Genomic DNA, 14,581 nt, shown 5'->3' with positions numbered 1-14,581 from the left:
GTTGAATGATAGCTAAGAATAGCAAGCATTTATTACATGCTGACTATATGCTTGGCTCTGTGCTAAAGACTACATGGGCATTGCTTTACTTAAACTTCATAAAAAACTTATTATGTGGGTACCATTAGTATCTTCATTTTATAGATGAGGAAACAGACACTGAAAGGTTAAGTAACTTGCCTAGGATTAAGTGGCTGTGAAAGTAAAATCAGGATGAAGCAGTAAAGTTCAGAGAAGTTGAGAGATGTAGCAAAACCACTAAGTCAATTCAAATATAGGTCTGTTTTACTTCAGGCCCCTAGTAATGTCCTCATCCACAAAGAGTGAAGAGCATTAGAACACTGACATATAGACATCATCAGAATGCCTTGGGTGGTAGTTTAGTTCATTATAGTCTTTTTCCATGTAAAAATGCAATTTGTGACCCAAGATCTAAGATACCTCACAAAGAGCTCCCTCTGTTTCATTAGCAAATAAGGCATAAAAAATGTTCATACTTTCCTAATAAACCCTTAGGATCACAAGGGATGGCTGAAGTTCAAGGAAAATTAGCTTAATGCATCTTTCGGAGCTGTCATTAGCATTGGAAAGACAAAAAATAAATTGACAGTGGCCCAAAAAACCCTGAGTTGGACCTAAGAATCACAAATGAATATGCCACAAAAAGAGACTTTACATCTGTTAATTCTGCCTAAACACCGCAACCATCATCTCACAGCAATAATCATTGTGTTGAACATTACAGTTTTTAAGGTGTTTCTCCCAAGCAGGTCAAAGGGTAGAAGGGAGAAAAATCTTCATCTGACGTTTTCAAGAGTAGTTAGACCTTAACTCCACATGAAACTCAAAAAGTAGTGACTTCAAACATCATATTTAAATATTGTTGCCACATGTATTATTTTCTTTTAAATCTTTCTGCAACCAGATCTCACAAGAATTCTCTCAAGTTACTGAGACCACAAAAGTCTCTTTTTTTTAACTCCACTTCCAACTTTGCTGTAAGTTTGAGATTGCTTCTAAATTTTATTAAACTATCAAATGTCTTAGTCTGTTCTCATTCTTTGTAACAATTGAAAGCTTGGTAGAGATGCTGTAGAATTTTTTGGAAATTAGGGAGGCCTATAATGACACATTTATCTATTATATTCTGGAACTTAGCCAACTAAATGCCAATGTATGGTAGTTTTTGGTGCAACTGGGCAAAAGTGTCCAAGCTGACAGCTGTGGCTCTTACCATTATCATACTGGTGTTATGTTGGTCCTGAACCACATGGACTCTATCCCTTTTCTTTCATTCAACCTTAAAGATTAAATCTGAGTTGAAGAATAGCGTGCCCATTTTTTCCCATAGACAGGAAGAAATTAAGGATGAAATGTATCAGGGACAATTTCAGTACTACCCATTTAGCAAAAAGAAAATACTCTATTTATTCAACAAATATTATTGACTGTCTACTATGTCTAGGCACTGGGAATGGAGCAGTGAATAAAATAGAGTCTCTTTTCTCATACATGCATGCATACACTCTAGTGTGAGCTTGTGGGAGGTAGATAGAAAATAAGCAAGTAAATATAGAATATGTGCTACAGTGATAAATGCAATGGATAACAATAAGCAGGCTAAGGAGAACAGGGAGTGATTGAGGGGGGTAGGTTACAATTTTATATGAGGGGGTCAAGAGTGGTCTCTCTAATAAGATGATATTAGCAGCAACCTGAAGCAAGTAAGAACCTGAGCAAAATAGATATCTAGGAGAAGAATATTCCAGGCTGAGAAAACAGTAATAGAAAAGACCTTCCATTGGGAATATGTAGAAACATGCTTAGACAGCCCAAGAAAAGCAAGGAGTTTGGCGTGGCTGGAGTGTGTGGACAAGGGTAGAATGATGGTAGAAGTGGGGAGGTTGTGTATGTTCTTAGAGACCATAGTGAGAACTCTGAAACCCTGAGGAAGTTAAGAAGCACTGGGGATTCTGAATAGAGGAGTGACAAGAACTGACTTAGGAGTTAAAAGGATCTCTTTGGGTGCTGGGTTGAGAATGACTGCAGAGAGATAAAGGCAGATGCACAGAGAGCAGTTAGGAGGTTGTTGGATTAACCCAAGTAAGAGGAAATGGTGGAATAGATCAGGTGGTAGCAAAAGACAGGGAGAATTAATCAGATTCTGGATTTATTCTGAAGGTAGAACCAACAGGATTTTCTGATTATTTGGATGTGTGGCACAAGGGAAAGCAAGAAATCACACATGACTAAAAGGTTTAGCATTGCCAGTAATTAAGATGGGGAAGATGGGAGGTTTGAGACATGTTTAGATGTCTCTTAGATATCCAAATAGAAATGTCAAGTAGATTGTTGGATATACGAGACTGAGTTTCACATAGAAGTCCAGGTTGGAAGTATCCATTTGGAAGTCATAGTAGTTACATGGATGAGAGTACCTGTGAGTGAATTCAGTAGACAAGAAAGTAGACATGGGGACTAAACTCTGAGGTACTGCAATATTTAGAATTACAGGAAATAAAGAGAAATCACTGAAGACCAAGGAGTGAGCAATGAGACAAGAGGAGACCCAAGACAGCATATTATCTTTGAAATCAAGTGAGAAAGGAGCCGTTATTCAATAGCTCAAACTGGAGTAAGAGCTGGAAAGGAGTCCTGGCTCTTCATACTAAGCTGCAAGGAAGACAAAAATGGAAGAGTGACACCAAAGACTGAGTCTGATCAGTTAAGAAAAATAACTCCACATACCAATAAATGCAGTGTGATCGACGTTCTTGAAATCTGTACAGATTAGAAATTCCCTCATGGAGAGTGTTGTCAGGAAGAGATGAGAGTACCAAGGAACATCCACAGTCCTAGTTTACCCCATTCTTTATGTTCTCTTAACTCACTGAGTTCAACCAGAAGCCTAAGAGAGCCTGGAGTGTGCCTCTCCTACTCAGAGCGGGAGACCAGCTGAGGGTCAGGGAGTTCTACTGTGATCTGAGAGGGCCACTGCCTCTATTTTTCACTGCTCTTTGGTATCCTCCTGGGATCACTGAGAGGAAGACATCAGCTGTGCCCTCAAGAAAGTTTGAAGTGAGTAAATGAGATTAGTTCAGGTAGCAGTAACAATATACAGTCATGTGTCACTTAATGGAGATGCTCTATGTAAAATGTGTCTGTAAGTTATTTTCATCATTGACAATGATGAAGTCACCTAACAACTTATAGAAACCTAGATGGTATAGTCTACTGCACATCTGGGATACATGATATGAACTATGACTCTTAGTCTACAAACCTACATAGCATGTTACTGTACTGAATACTGTAAGCAATTGTAACACAATGGGAAGTATTTGTGTATCTGAACATATCTAAATATAGAAAAAGTACAGTTAAAATACAGTATAAAAGATAGAATGTGGCACACCATTATAGAGCAACTCCATTGTAATCTAAAGAGACCAGTCATATATGCAGTCCATTGTTGACCAAGTTGTCGTTATCAGTGAATAACTGTATCATACTGGTACCCACTCTTTTTTTTCAGCTTCATTGAGGTATAATTTAACATAGGATAAGCCAAACATATTTAAAGTGCACACTTTTATAAATATTGAGATGAATATATCTGTTAAATAATCATCACAATAAATTTTGACATATATGTACCAGAAACTTTCTCCTGCCCCTTTGTAATCCCATTCTCCCATGTCTACTTGCATCACCACCAACCACAGATAGCCACTGTTCTGTTGTCTGTTACTGTAGATGGGTTTTCATTTTCTACAATTTTACGTAGAGTCTACAGTATGCACTCACTTTTGTCTGCCTTCTTTAACTTGGCATACTCACTTGAGATCTGTGGATATTGTGTGCCAATACATTGGTCCTTTTTATTTCTGAGTTGAATTCTATTGTATAGATATACCACAATGGGTCTATTCATTCACCTCCTCACTAAATATCTATTGACCATTAGAAAAATTATGGAGGGAAAACGTGGTCAAGGACACCTAGCCTAGAAGCAAGCAGATGCATGCATACCACTATTCATGTTAAAGATCTTTTCCTGGAGTTGAGGAAGCAAGGACCGCAAGTGCTCCAACAACTGCATGTCAATGGACAGTACATATTTCTCCTCAAGATAAAATGATTTTGGGCCAGATGCAGTGACTCACATCTGTCATTCCAGCACTTTGGGAGGCTGAAACAGAAGGATCACTTAAGCCCAGGAGTTCAAGATCAGGCTGGGCAACATAGGGAGACCCCTTCTCTACCAAAAAAAAAAAAAATAGCTGGGCATGGTTGTGCATGCCTGTAGTCCCAACTACTCAGGAGGCTGAGGTGGGAGAATTTCTTGAGCCTGGGAGTTAGAGGCTGAAGTGAGCCATGATCGCACCACTACACTCTAGCCTGAGCAATAGAGCGAGAACTTTTCTCAAAAAAAAAAAAAAGGTGACTTTAAAGGATACACATTAACAAAAAATCAGCTTTGAAGTTAACCCTAGATTAAGATTAAAGATTTCCTATGGTTTTGTTGAGTCTCATTACAGCTTGACCACACTGCTAGAGAGAAGTGTAGGTTATCTCCACAGCCACAGATGAGCATTTGCAGCACTTTGATTCTTTGGAGCACAGAAATGCAGACTCTGTGCTCTCAGGCATTCCTGCCTCTGCTAACGCCTTTATCCATCTCTGCCATGCTCTAAAAATGGTGCCCATCTTGCCAGGGGCAGGGCAGGGAGGCCTCCTTTGTTACTTTATAGTCCCTCTGTGTGTTACAGATAACACTTGACATACTGTGAGTTACTTGTTTTGCTCTCACCTGAAATCTGCACCAAGTCTCTTCAGAGGCCTCCAAGATCAAAGGGTTGTACTGATTTAGCTACTACTTCCTAGAGTAAAGTAGTAGCCAGAATCAGATTAAGGTGTTGTGATTCAGCTTTTGAAGGCAAGAGTGGTGATATATCTCTGAATAGCCTGATGGAGTCTTTGAAAGCTAGTGTGAGAAAATCAGGTACACTGGTTATGTTGATTGATTACACAGGTTACTATGTAAGGCAGAGGGAAGTCTGTGAAGAACTCACAAAAACGAGTGATGCCACCAAGTAGGGAATTAGAAAGCAGGCAACTGAGCTGCGTTTCATACAGTGAGATTCGAGTTCATTAGATGCTGATGATTGATTTTCTACTTGATTATAAACGGTAGGTACAGAGAATATGCTTTATTCATTTCTGCATTTCCCTTAAAGATGAGCCTGGTGAATAAATACTTGATTAGAGTATGGGTGTGTGGGAGGATGAACTAGTGGGAAACATTCTGGGGAAGGATCTGGGCTTTGAGGCCCACAGAAATGTCTCCCTATTAAAAAGAGTTGGTTTCTTTGCTGAACTCCCACCTGACCTGGGGAAAGAGATTCTGGAGTTAGTGTTAGACTATTCACTCCTCTCTTTGCCTTCAGGAATAAACTACTTTGCAGATTTTCTCAAAGCAAAATATCTATTTAAATCATCAGTCACTTAAGCAAGAAGAGGTTTGTGAATATTGACCTAAGGGCCACTTGTTATAACAGACACCTCCACAGAAGGTGAGGCATGGCTGCTGCTCAGGAGCTTTTGCACTGTTCTGCACATGCCCTCTCTGTTGTTTCTACATGTGGTTCTGGCTCCAGCATCTAAGAGTATAGATGAGAAAAAGGAGCCAGTGGCCGGGGCTCTGCTGGTAAGGATGTGGCCACTGAGACCCAAGATCACATGCACTAGCAGTTGTTTTGGGGGAAAGGGTACGATATCTATAATTTACTTCAAAATATTTCATTATCAATTATTCTTGTATGTTACTTTTGCACCCTAGAAAAAAGAGGCCAGGTATAATGGGTCACCCCTGTAATCCCAGCACTTTGAGAGGCCAAGGTGGGCAGATCACTTGAGCCCAGGAGTTTGAAACCAGCCTGGGCAACATAGCAAAACCCCATTTCTACAAAAAATACAAAATTAGCCAGGCTTACTACAGGTTCACTCCTATAGTCCCAGCTACTAGGGAGGCTGAGATTGGAGGATGACTTGAGCCCGGGGAAGTTGAAGCTGCAGTGAGCCATGATCACACCACGACACTTCAGCCTGGGCAACAGAATAAGATCCTGTCTCAAAATATAAATAAATAAATATTTTTAAAAAGAATATGGGCTGGGTGTGGTGGCTCATGCCTGTAATCCCAACACTTTGGGAGGCCAAGGCAGGAGGATCATCTGCACTCAGGAGTTTGAGACCAGCCTGGACAACATAGTAAGACCTTGTCTCTACTAAAAAAAATTAAAAAATTTAAAAAAAGAATATGAACCCAGAGAATGGTGAAGTAATATGTAATCAAAAGTTTATGCTACAAGTTAGCAACTGAAAAATATTTCAACTATCTTTATCTCTGATAAGTACCAGATGTTTCTTAACTAGAATGTTTAAGACATCTGGCTTGACTGAGATATTGTAGAGACAATCCCCAAACTTGTATAAACAGGATATTAAAAAAAGGGATTTCTGCTTTTAATCTTAATGGAGTAATAGGGATGCAATTTGCTCTCTCAACTCAACCAAGTAAAAAATAACGGGTAAAATACATAAAACTACTTGTTTCAGACATTGGGCAACAAGCAGCATGGGGCAGTAATCCCTGAGAAAAGGCAAACAAGTGATGTGAGACCAACAATTAAGCAGCTTACTTTCTAGAGAGACTTTCCAGGTTGTAGTGCTGGGAGGGAAGGGTAGAGTGCCAAACAGCTCTATGGTATCTCTGAATTGAGGAGTCAGCTAAGAACTGGAGGAGGCCAAAGTAGCTAGGAGTTTGCACAGGAGACTGCAGAAAAGGAAGGACTTGTCCAGAGAGGAGAGAGCTACACATAGAAAGAGTCCCAGAAATGTCTACAGGGCTCCCTTCAAGCCTTTAACTGAGCATTGCTCACCCTCTGCATGTGCAGAAACTACCTGAGGCAGGAGGGAAAAAAAGGAAACACTAGAAAGCTTCAGGTGGAATAATGCCAGTGATTATATAGGGCCAGAAATAATTTGTTGTCCCACCAGTCAAACTGGAAAAAACCTTGTAATACACAGGCCTCAGAATATTGCTTCAGTAATGAGGCAAAATTAGACCTGGAATAAAAGTTGCTCTGGTCTCACATTTTACAAAAGCAAATCTTCAAAGGACCAAACTTTATAAGTAATTGAAATGTGACCCAAAGTGCAAGAACCAAGAGCAAGAATATTTAAAGAAATTTTTTAAATATCCAGCATCCACAAGGTAAAATTTACCGTGTGTCATTCAATAAAAATAATTGCCAGGCATAAAAAGCGGAAAAAATACAGTTCAAAATAAGGAGAAAAGCCAAACAACAGAAACAGACCCAGAAATGACAATGATAAGCATTAGTAGATAAAGATATTTTTAGAGTTGTAACAATTATATTCTATAAGTTTAAGAAAGTAGAAGAGCATGTTGAGGAAAGACATGAGAGATAGGAAAAAGACCCAATTCCAAACTTCTGGGGATGAAGAAAACAAAATCTGAGATGAAAACTGCACTGCTTAATATTACACTGGTATTAATAGTTGATGAGACACTGCAGAAGAAAATATTAGTAAATTTGAAGACATAGAAACTACCCAAAGTGAAATACACAAGGAAAAAGACTGACAAAAAAAACTGCATCAAGGAGCTACGGAACAACTCCAAGAATCCTAATTTGTATGTAATTGAAGTCCACAAAAGAGTTAAGGGGGAACAAAGGCTATTTGGAGAAATAATGGTCAAAATTTTTCAAAAACTGAAGAAGGCTATAAACCCACATATCCAAGAAGTTTAATGAATCTCACGCACAAGAAACAAAGAAAACTACTGCAAAACAGCATCACAATCCAATTGCACAAAACCAGTGATAAACGGAAAATCTTAAAAGCAGCCAGAAAAATAAGACATATTACACGTAGAACAAAAAGAAAAGAATGAAGGAAACTTTTCACTTAAAACTTTGCAAGCCAGAAAACAGTGGAGCAACAGCTCTGAGGTATTAAAACAAAACAAAAAAAAGCTAAAATTCTATAATCAGTAAAAAAAAAAAAACTTTCAGACTCTAAGATGAAATACTTTTTCTCAGACACACAAAAGCCAAAATAATTCAAACAAAAACAGACTTACACATACATTGTTGTCTGCACAGAGTCCTGTGTCGTGAACCATCTGTGGGTCTCTCAACCGTGAATACCAGCACCTGTTCCCGTGGAAGTGGCAGGGGAGTGAAATGGACTCTGTGAGGGTCCTTAGTTTTGGTTGTCTAATCCACTATTTTTGTGCTAGTTGCCTCCTGCCAGGAGGTGGTGCTTTCTAGAAAGCATCAGCTGTAGTAGTGTGGAGAGGGAACAGTGGTGGCTACTATGTCGTGCAGGTTGCCAGAGAAGTGGGGGAAAGCCAGCAGTCATAGATCTCGCCCAGCTCCCATGCAAACCGAAGGGCCTGTCTCACTCCCACCATGCCCCACCTACCCATGACAGCACCGAGTCTGTTTCCAGGCAGTGGGTGAGCAGGGGTGAGAACTTGCCCCAGGCTACCCACCTCTCAGCTGCAAAAGCAAGTATGGCTCTCCTTCTTCCCCAGCCTGTGGAGTCTGCCCTCCCCTGAGTTCTGGCCAAGAGGCTTCTCGATCAGGTCAAATTGTTACAAAGTTCAGCTGGAGATTTCCTTTTCCCTGTGGCCTTTTCCCAGTGCCTCAGGCCACCCTCCCAAAGGACCCCTGTGAGGCCAGGCAGAAATGGCTTGCTAGGGGACCCACCAAATTCACAGGGCTTTCCCTGCTGCTTCCTCTACCCCTGTATTTCACTTGGCTTTCTCAATTGACTCAGCTCCAGGTGAGGTCAGAATCTTCTCCGGTAATCTAGACCTTCAGTTTCCCCAGTGCAGGTGTGTGTTTGGGGGCAGATGATCTCCCTTTCCCACTTCCACAGTTTAGGCACTCACAGTATTTGGGGTGTCTCCCAGGTCCTGCAGAAGCAATCTGCTTCCTTCAGAGGGTCTGTGGGTCCTCTCAGGTTTTCTGATTTATTCCTGCAGTTATTCTGGAGGAAAAAATCACATTGGGATCCTTCACATGCTACCCTGTCTGTGCAAGTCCAGGCTGCAATATAGTCTTGCCTCCCATCTGCCATGATCCAGATTTACACATACATTGTTAATTGACTTTAATAAATAGTACCAAGTCAATTCAGTGGATGAAATAATCACTTCAATAAATGGTGCTAGAGCAACTGGGTAATTATAGACAAAAATTTACCTTGATCTTCAATTCACACCAAATACAAATATTAATTTAAAAAGGATTATAAGGGTGGCCATGGTGGCTCACACCTGTAATCCCAGCACTTTGGGAGGCTGAGGCAGGCAGATCACCTGAGGTCAGGAGTTCAAGACCAGCATGGTCAACAAGGTGAAACCTCATCTCTACTAAAAATACAAAAATTATCTGGGCTTGGCGGAAGGTGCCTATAATACCAGCTACTTGGAAGGCTGAGGCAGGAGAATCACTTGAACCCAGGAAGCAGAGGTTGCAGTTAGCTGAGATTAAGCCATTGCACTCTAGCCCGGGCAACAAGAGTAAAACTCCATCTCAAAAAAAAAAAAAAAAAAAAAAAAAAAAAAACGGAGGGGAGGGGAGATTACATTTATTTTTCAAGAGAAGTTTAAGAATTAAATATATGCAACATTAGAATAAACTTTAGCAGAAATTCTGAGTGAGCTTGGGTTTGGAAAATATTTTTAAAATATAGCCCAAAAGCTTTCATAGTTTCTAAAGATAAGTAAGAAAAAAATATATATGCTAAAAGCACAAACTCTAAAAAAAAAAATAAATTACTTGGACTTCATCAAAATTAAAAACTTTTTCTCTTGAAAAGACACTGCTATGAAAATGAAAAGGTGATGGCCGGGCATGGTGGTTCACATCTGTAATTCCAGCACTTTGGGAGGCCGAGGCAGGTGGATCATGGGGTCAGGAGTTTGAGACCAGCCTGATCAACATGGTGAAACCCTGTCTCTACTAAAAATACAAAAATTAGCCAGGTGTGGTGGTGCATGCCTGTAATCTCAGCTACTCAGGAGGCTGAGGCAGGAGAATCGCTTAAACCCAGGAGGTGGAGTTTGCAGTGAGCCTTGATTGTGCCACTGCACTCCAGCCTGGGCAATGGAGCAAGTCTCCATCTCAAAAAAATAAAAGAAAAAAAGAAAGAAAGGGAAGGGGAGGGGAGGGGAGGGAAAAGGTGAATCAAGGACTAGAAAAAACTATTTGCAAAACATGTATCTTAAAAATTATATAAATCATTAATATGTAAAGATCTCTCACCTCTAAATGAATAAAACACAACCAATAAAAATGGACAAAATATTTAAATGGACACTTCACCACAAAAGATTTATAGATGCCAAATAAATACATGAAAAGACTGTTAACATCATTAGTCATTAGGGAAATGCAAATTAAAACCACAATGAGATATCATTATGCAGCTGAAAGGCTAACACTTAAGAGGCTGACCATACCAAGTATGCATATCTTGATATGTAGGAACTGAACTCTCAGACACTGCTTGTAGGAATGTAAACGGTATAACTATTTTTGAAAATACTTTGGCAGTTTCTTAAAAAGTTAAATATACACCTACCATATGACCTAACCATTCTACTCTTTGGTATTTACCCAAGAGAAATGACCGCATATATCCACACAAAGATTTATATACAAATGTTTATAACAGTTTCATTTGTAGTAGCCCAAAACTGGCAACAATTCAAAGCTATCAACAGTTGAAAGAATAAACTGTGATATAGCCTTATTGTGGAAAAACACTCAACAATAAAAAGGAGTAAACTATGTTGCAGGAAGTCAGGGACCCCGAACACAGGAACCAGCTAGAGCCGAGGCAGAGGAACAAATATTATGAAGATTTCATGGACATTTATCACTTCCCTAATAATACTCTTATAATTTCTTAAACCTGTCTTACTTTAAACTCTTGATCCTGTTATCTTCGTAAGCTGAGGACGTACATCACCTCAGGACTCTGTGATGATTGCGTTAACTGTACAAATTGATTATAAAACATGTGTGTTTGAACAATATGAAATCTGACTGTAAAACATGTGTTTGAACAATATGAAATCAGTGCACCTTGAAAACGAACAGAATAACAGTGATTTTAGGGAACAAGGGAAGACAACCATAAGGTCTGACTGCCTGCAGGGTTGGGCAAAAAGAGCCATATTTTTCTTCTTGCAGAGAGCCTATAAATGGACGTGCAAGTAGGAGAGATATCGCTAAATTCTTTTCCTAGCAAGGAATGTTGATATTTAATACTCTTGGAAAAGAATTGCTTTCCTTGGGGGAGGTCTATAAACGGCTGCTCTGGGAGTGTCTGTCTTGTGTGGTTAAGACTGAAATACGCCCTAGTCTCCTGCAGTACCCTCAGGCTTATTAGGGTGGGGGAAAAACCACTCCCCGGTAAATTTGAGATCAGACTGGTTCTCTGCTCTTCAACCCTGTTTTCTGTTGTTTAATATGTTTATCAAGACAATACGTGCACAGCTGAACATAGACCCTCATCAGTAATTCTAATTTTGCGCTTTGCCTTTTGATCTTTGCTTTTGTCCTTGTGCTATTTCCTCAGAAGCATGTGATCTTTGTGACCTACTCCCTGTTGGCACACCCTCTCCCCTTTTGAAATCCCTAATAAAAACTTGCTGGTTTTGCGGCTCAGGTGGTCATCATGGACCTACCAATATGTGATGTCACCCCCGGCGGCCAAGCTGTAAAATTCCTCTCTTTGTACTCTTTCTCTTTATTTTTCAGTCTGGGTGACACTTAGGGAAAATAGAAAGAACCTACATTGAAATATTGGGGGCAGGTTCCCCCAGTAAAACTACACTCAGTAGTATGGATAAATTGCAAAATAATTATGCTCAGTGAAAAAAAAAGCTAGATTTTTTTCTAAAGTACAAAACAAGGATACATACGATTCTATTTTTATGAAATTCTAGGTTAAGCACACTATAGTGACAGAGGCAAATCAGAATGAGTGAGTCTGAAAGACAGACAGATTACAAAGAGGCAAGAAAAAACTTCGGGCATGTTGGAATCAAGTGTTATACTTCAAGCATGTTGCACTTTATTATGTGTGAATTATATTGCAGTTTTAAACATGCTTTTAGAATCTAGAAAGTAGTCCCTCTTTGTAAGTGGCACCATTGACCTGATTGATAAATAGATTTATGTCAAGTCTGTGGTTTTAGAATGTTTTTACTGTTTGACTGAAGCTACGTCACTAGCCATATCTTGCTGATAAAACATTGTTGCATTTTCCTGAGGTAAATCCTTGATACTAGATGCTAGCTAGATTCATCAAGCCTGCAGAAGAATGGTTTTGGTTTGCATTTCCCTAATGATTCATGATATTGAGCATTTTCTCAAGCACCTGATGGCCAGTTGTATGTCTTCTTTTGAGAAATGCTTATTCAGGTCTCAATTACCATATGATCCAGCAATCTTATTACTGGATATATATCCAAAGGAAATGGAATCCGTATGTCAAAGAGATATCTGCACTCCAATGTTTATTGGAGCACTATTCACAATAGCCAAAATATGGAATCACCCTAAGTGTCTAACAACAGATAAATGGATAAAGAAAATGTGGTAGATATACACAATGGAATACTATTTGGCCATAAAAAAGAATGAAATTCTGCCATTTGGTACAACATGGATGAACCTGGAGGATATTGTGTTAAATGAAATAAGCCAGGCCAAAAAGACAAATATCATATGATCTCATTCATATGTGGAATCTAAAAAACTTGATCTCATAATAGTAGAGAGTACAATGGTGGTTACCAGAGACTAGGGTGGTTGGGGGAGGAGCGGATGGGAAATGTTGATCAAAGGATACATAACTACAGTTAGATATAAGGAATACATTTCAAGAGGTCTTCTGTATGGCAAGGTTTTTATACTTAATGGTGATATACTATATTCTTAAAAGAGAGTAGATGTTACATGCTTTTTCCACAAAAATGATAACTATAGGAGGTAATACATTTGTTAATTATCTAGATTTAACCATTCCACAATGTATATATACTTCAAAACATCATATTGTATACAATAAAAGCATAAAATGCTGTCAATTTTTTAAACTTTTTAAAAAAATACAAAATAAAAGAACTTAGAAGCTATACATAAAAAGTCAGCCTAAGTTAGTTTGCAATGATGGAAGTGGGAAGAGTGTAGGGGCTGATATTCAAAAGCATTCCTCAATGACTTTGTAGTGGTTAGACCTATGTGCAAATGCTACTGTCGTTCCTCTGATCATTGTAAACAAGCAAGAAAAAGAGTGGTAATGTCAGCTCTTGGACTGAATACGAGGCCACTGGAAGCAGCTAGGATTGGACGTTCCCAGTCCATTTCTGATTGTGTCACACATGGGCCTAGGAGGTAACAGGGAGTTAAAATTCCTTGTGTCATTCTTAAAAGACAACAGAAGATCTAGGGCAATGCATTTTAACCTCAGCTGCATATTAGAATAACCTGTGAAACTTTGCAAAAATAACATCTGGATCTTAATGCAGACCTACAAAATCTGAATTCCTAGGGGGAGGAACCGAGAGTTTGGAATGTTTTTAAGCTCCTCAAGAGATTCTAAGACAGCTAAGAAAACAATGCATCAACAGTTTATTCTGTGGCAGAATAATCAATTGGAAAATTTTTACTGTATTTTGTTTTTACTTTCATGGATATTCATAACCTTAGAAGGCGAAAGCAGCCAATGCACATACCTGCTCCCCTCCCCCTAATCCCTCACATCCTTACATCCTTATTTTCTTTTGCCTGAACTTTATTTAAGGGGAAGAGTAATAACCAATTCCTCCCTTCCTATATTCCTTCCTTCTTTCTCAATGTGTTTCAGAGTGGGAGTTGGGGAAAGGCTACCTCTTTGTTTTAGAACAGTGATTCTCAAACTTCAATATATCAAAATCACCTGGTAGTCTTGTGAAAACCTGGATTGCTGGGTCCCGGCCCCAGAGTTTCTGATTCAGTAGATATCAGGTATGGCCAGAGTATGCATGTCTACAAACTCCCAGGTGATGTTGATGCTGCCTGCTGGGAGCACGTTTTGACAACCACTATTTTAGAGGTTCTGCCATGATTAGGTTGTATTATTTCTCAACAGTCGAATGGACGAGTTCAATAATTTAAAAAGGAAGTGCTAAAGTCCAAAAGGTCATGAACTTTAGAGACTGGGATAGGAGAGAGGTTGGAGACTTAGAAGAGTTCAAAGCTTGCCTCCGTGCTTTCCTGAGTGAGGAGGCCTGCACGGGTGTCAATAGCAAGTGGGCATATAGGGTCATCCTGTTGAGGCACTCGACAGAGATGACCAGGGCTGAGCTCAGCATAAAAAGAAGCTGCCAGTGGAGCTGCAGAATTTGTTAGGCCACTCAGACATGACATGGCAACAACATCAGCAGTGTGCCTGCAGGGCACCGGAACCAGGATCCTCTCTCTCT

This window comes from Pan troglodytes, chromosome 4 (assembly GCF_028858775.2).
Source record: "Pan troglodytes isolate AG18354 chromosome 4, NHGRI_mPanTro3-v2.0_pri, whole genome shotgun sequence".
Lineage (NCBI taxonomy): Eukaryota > Metazoa > Chordata > Mammalia > Primates > Hominidae > Pan > Pan troglodytes.
This window is presented reverse-complemented; position numbering follows the sequence as displayed.